Source organism: Diadema antillarum, unplaced genomic scaffold, assembly GCF_040938485.1.
Source record: "Diadema antillarum isolate AM-2024a unplaced genomic scaffold, OU_Dant_1.0 scf00000064, whole genome shotgun sequence".
Taxonomy (NCBI): Eukaryota; Metazoa; Echinodermata; class Echinoidea; order Diadematoida; family Diadematidae; genus Diadema; species Diadema antillarum.
This window is the reverse complement of record NW_027270953.1, coordinates 1,465,750-1,471,530: the sequence shown is the minus strand read 5'-3', so window position 1 is coordinate 1,471,530 and position 5,781 is coordinate 1,465,750. Positions and strand designations below refer to the sequence as shown.

The window sequence follows — 5,781 nt, the reverse complement described above, 5'->3', positions numbered from 1 at the left end:
TCGCCCCGACACTGTACAGGCATGCTAACCTGGAAACATTGAACTGCACACTACTTGAATATGAGACCATTCTGAAGCAAATAACTTTCACACAACAATGGACATGATAAAGTACTCTTAAATGAATCCCACAAGGATTGGAACAATCACCCCCTGCATTCCCACTGATTCCCACTGATCAGTTACTAGAAATCCCCTTTAAATAACCGGTATTCTTCAGTGGCCATTCCTCTACATTGCATTTTCCCATCCCATCACCCAAATGTAGTGTAACAATGTGAGCGTAACATACCGTTTTCAGGAGCATGATTTTCAGACCCTTTGATTTCGGTTGACGTAATCGGTTCCGACTCAGTAGCAATTGTCCTCTTTTCACTGCTTTGTGTTGTCTCACAGTTCTCGCAAGTTGCCACGACAACGCCACTTTCGTCTGTTTGTCTGTCCCGGTTGGACACTGATACTCTTGAAGGTGTTTTAGTGGTTGATTCTTGTGAAGCCGTCGACGTTATCGTTTCGGGAAAGATGCTTTCACAGACTGTGTTTGACGCACTGGTGCAAACAGTCTTGACTCGTTCGTTCATTCCACATTCCGAACACTCGTGGCATTTTGCGCAATTATTGAAATTAGTCTGGAAGAATTTATGAGGACAAACTTCACATCTATAGGTGAGAAAAAAAATACAAGTAAATTATGAATAATGTTAATAAGATCTTCTTAAGCCAGGGTAGCCTCTTCAGTGTTGCCACTGCTCTACCAGAGGACCCTGCCATTATAATATAGCGTTGCCAGGTACCCATGTAAACACCTGGGTCGAGAGGGACGTGGTGGGTAAAACATTTTTGTCCAAGGACGTAAGCACTGGGCGGGATTCGAATTCGGGAGTCATATCCAATGTGCCACAGCGCCCCAAGCACGTGTTTTTCTTTACACATTGAAAACAAAAGGAAGGAATTTGATTGCCGTATTTTATCTATATTCATAGTAAAAACTTCACAACAAAGGGAAGGAATTTGATTGCCATATTTTATCTATTTTCATAGTAAAAACTTCACAACCGTCGTAATGTTTCATCAAGACTTCGTTTTTACTTTGACACAGACGAATGAAAAAAAAAACCCAAACAAACAAATAACAAACCAATAACCAGACGAAAGTCATTATGTCAATGGTGCTGAGGAACTTGGAACTTTCAAACAAAACCACTGTTCCGTTATACCAATGATCATGAAACGCGAGTAATGATTTATAAGAAAATGCTTATTGTGGGGTTTTCTTTTTGTTGTTCTTTCGTTATCCCATCGCAAGGAATCTTATAAAAATGCCTAAGCTCTATCCCAGTAAGTTGAGCATAGGAGATTGGGCTAGACATGGGGTCAAGTGCATCACAGTTTGGGTTTTCTCACATGTCTGTCGTGTCTTCATCGGCACTGATACATGGTTTAATCTTCACCTGGCCCGGCTCGCAGAGTTTGAGACCTTTGGCACCGTTCGGACACAGCTCAGAACTCTCGTCGTACGTCATTGGAGAGTCAAACTCACAATCCGATTTCTGTGAAATGAATTCAGAAAAGAGAATGGGGAACCTGGCACAAAAATTACAAAATATCTTAGTGTGTCGTCTTATATTGCTGTCGAACTTTAATCATTTCGTATTGTACTATTTTGTTTACATGTTGTATAGGCTAATCATTGTAGGAGACTTGTCGTCGAGAAAAGCAAATACATCACCTTCGTGAGAAGATTTGCCCTTTCAGCTATAGCTATTGATGCTTTTCAAAGGGGAACAGTAATTGATATACGTGTATATGTAAACTATACTCACACACGCACACGCACACGCGCACACACACACACACACACACACACACATATATATATATATATATATATATATATATATCTATATATATATATATATATATATATATATATATAATATATATATATAGCAAATATATATATTTAGGTGTGACAGAGGAATGACTGCTCGGAGACGTTGCAGTATGTTCACTAATAGCCTATAATTTTCCCGAGCTTTCGACCGAGTTACCAGTCTTTTTCAAGGGCTTGGGAAGTAAACAAAAAAGCAAACAGGAATCAATTTGCATGCGTGCATATATATTACTTACATATGTATTGATAGAGAGAGAGGTGGGGGGGGGGGGGGAGCTAGGGTCTTGACCATACTCTCATTGAGAGAACCAGTGTCATAGCCAGCAGTATATTACTTCATTGTACTTATCAATTATTTTGATGTGTGTATAAAACAGTGCGCTTACCGCATTCGAGGGCATGGCACTATAGTTCCAGATGAGTGCAGTCGTCAGTAGAATATAAACAGTATAACTTTTCAATGCAGCCATCTTTTCTCTCTGTGGGTACCTTGAAGAATATATATATATATATATATATATATATATATATATATTCGATTTAAAATAATGAACAAAAGACAAGAAACAGGGAGAAGATGATGACAATATCACTTGTAACTGAAAGAAGTTTCCCAAAGTTTATCCCTTTAACAAACCTACAATTACCATCATACGTCCACACTGCTCATCCAAACTACAAACTGAAGATATGTCAGTTGCTAAAAGTAATCAATATCCCGCAATAGCCAATATAAATTGTTATGCTCCAATGTCAATTCGAATAATATGAAGTTGTATCCAGCACACAGATTATGAAAAATGTAAAGTTATTTAATAATGTGCAAAGTTCAAATACACAAATACATGTCACAAGTTAGGCTAGCCAACGTCAAATATTCAATTGCTCCATCACGACGTGTATATGTACCAGACTGTCTAAGCACTAACGTTGTTTGTCTAATATTCGATTCGTCTATTCTCCATCGATTCGTCTAATATTCATTTTGTCTGGTTACCATTTCGTCACTTGGCTAAAACCCATACAGCTGTATCACTTAGTCTAACCCCATTTGTTTATTTTGTCTAATAACTATAGTTTGGCTACTGATCTATAGTCTGCTGACCAGTTGTTCTAATGGCACTAGTCTAATGCACAAATGATCTAATGACCATTTAGTCTAAAACACACTCTGTCTAATGTTCTCTTGGTTTAATTATGTTGTTTGTCGTGTTTCATTCACGTCCAAGCCCTGGTATTTTGACATTGTTGCCTGGTTCAACGGATGAAATTGTCGTATCAGAAATTGAGAATAATCGTTCTTGGGGAAAATTATTGTACAACTGGTAGTTATTGTAGTTATTATCACTGATCAACATTGTCATTACATTGGTGTCAAAAGCGTCATCATACTAATTTATACACCTGTTACTTAAATGCAACATTAATTGTTGGTTTTGTTTACGTTCGATGATCCCCCTCCAATAATATACCATAATTCTGGCTACGCTGGTGAGTGTCACAGGAGGATATCTGATAACAGGGGTGTCACCGAAGACTTGTTCATAAGAGGGGGCGTCCTAAGGTTATTGAAAGTGATTTTCTTTTTGATGATTGATGTGTATGTTCATGGTTATTTGGTTTTCCAAAATCAATATACAATACCCTACGATAGCATACACGACACGCAGCCGTCTGTTAGGATAGCCATGAATCAACGAGTGCATTTCGATGTTTATATGTCCACTCTGCGACTTTAAAATAGTCCACAGACCTAATGGTATTAGACGAAATGAGGGGGGAATACCTAGACGAGATTGCGATTAGACAATTTTGTCATAAGACTAAATGACAATTAGCCAAAATGGGCAATAGAGATTATTGAACAAAGCGGTATTTAGACCAAATTTATAGCAGACCAAAAATGGATTAAGTCGTGTGGTAGATTGTGTGTTAGATGATGGGAATTAGACACCCATTGGCATATGATTTAGGCTTATCTTACTGGCCTATATAGTTATCACAAAAGATATGGATTATAATACTCATATATCAACAGGAGAACCAACGTAGTTCCTTATCAATGTACAAAGTACAGCTATCCCTGATAGAACAAATCATTATGTGATCGTGTTCGAGAGCAGCATTCGGTATGAAGGCATTCGATAGAGGTTTCTTATCTAAAAAAAGATTTGTCGTCTATGACAACGTGTGAAACTTACTTAAATTACTAGTAACAAATGCTAATACTACAAATATCACTTCTTACACCAGGAGATGTACATTACAGTGATTTAACAAAGTTGAAATTATCAACAAGGTACGAAATTGCTCTAACAGATTATGATCAAGTGATGGTTATAAAATGGCAGCCATAAAGTATCACGAACTGGGTCTGGGACAACTTTTGCAATGATTACAGTTTTCACAATTTTTTTTTTTTGGTTGTTTATGACAGCTTGCTGTGAAACTGGACTATGATAATCAGTATAGACAAAGGCAAATACTACAAAGTTCACCTCTTACAGGCGCAGTGCAATGCAGTGATTTCAGAAAGCCGAAATCGTCAACAAGGTACGAAATGGCCCTACCACCTCGTCAGCTTACGTTACGCAGAGCAGGTTGTCATCATAAAGTAGCAACGCATAATTTGTATTATGTGCTCGATCTAGTAAACATATTGCTATGACTATAATAATAATAATAATAATAGCTGGTTTTTATATAGCGCATTTCACACACTTCAGGGTTTCAATGCGCTTTACAGACTATTATTACCCCGGTCACTGGATACATTATTTCCAACCAGCACTAACAGTGCTCATTCTCCACTCCCTGGGGAGCATTCCAGCCAGTCGCAGCCATTTTACAGGCGCGCACATGCTTATCAACCAACATAAGCTTTCTCATCCTACCGGGTACCCATTTATACTCCTGGGTGGAGAGCATATAGTACGTAAATTTTTGTTGTAAGAAAGATTTTGTCGTCCATGACATAACAACGTGTTGAATTTAACTATGGTGATCAGAAAATCTAGACTAAGGCAAATAGGGCCTACTCCAAGGTCATAACAGCCGTGGTAAAATGCAGTGATTTCACGAAGCTGAAATTGTCAAAACAGTGTATGGAGTATATATGGCCTTCAACTTTACACCAATTCAGTTTTGCTACTGTTTTTAATGGTAATATGGGAGTGTCAAGTATGTCTAACAAAAATATACTTTATGCACTGACACAGTGACGCATCTGGCTCATCACATTACCCACTGAAAGTGTTTTTGATCTTCTTTGTATGTGCCTTGCAAGCCCCCAGTTTTGGCCGCCACAAGTTATACGGTGCTCTGAAGTCGGATTCATCTGTAATTTTGTGTTAGGCGGAAACAGAACAGGTTGTGATTACATACATAACAGCGCATAATTATATCCTGTGCTTGGTCTAGAACAACTTTTAGAATGAGGACAGTTAGTATAGAAATTTGACAAACAAACAGACTTACCGATTTCTCTGAAACCAGTATACGTAGAATGAGCTTCATGAAGGCTCGCATAAGCATGTAAATATGATATGAATATACGTGACATACCGAACTCCTGATATTACGCACGCGTATATTCCCCTTAGGTAAGCCCTATACACCTGTGCTCTGGTAATAGCAGGAGCTGAAAATTGTGTTAAGTTCCTTCTGTCATTATCGGCGCAGAAGCTGAAATCGCAGACTTCATCTTGGAGCAATCGTGGTGATCTGATCAGATCTTGAGGGCAATCGCGGTAATTGTGTAGATAGCAGAAAACTTTTGGACTGTTCAAACTTTTTCTATATATGATCAACATGAGAAACAATCGCCGTGCCATCAGTACGTCTTGGATCGTAAAAAAAAGCAACAAATCATAATCTATTCAATCATG

At 38.2% G+C, this 5,781-nt stretch overlaps 1 long non-coding RNA gene across 1 annotated transcript; it reads right to left on the bottom strand.

Moving 5' to 3' along the window:
• Positions 1 to 492: 492 nt before the first annotated feature.
• Positions 493 to 5,468, bottom strand: LOC139716329 (uncharacterized). The gene is made up of 4 exons (XR_011709892.1): positions 5,372 to 5,468; positions 2,281 to 2,383; positions 1,405 to 1,550; positions 493 to 660 (listed from the first exon to the last, which is right to left on the bottom strand). It is a non-coding gene; the product is annotated as an uncharacterized lncRNA (long non-coding RNA).
• Between the last annotated feature and the right edge of the window lie 313 nt (positions 5,469 to 5,781).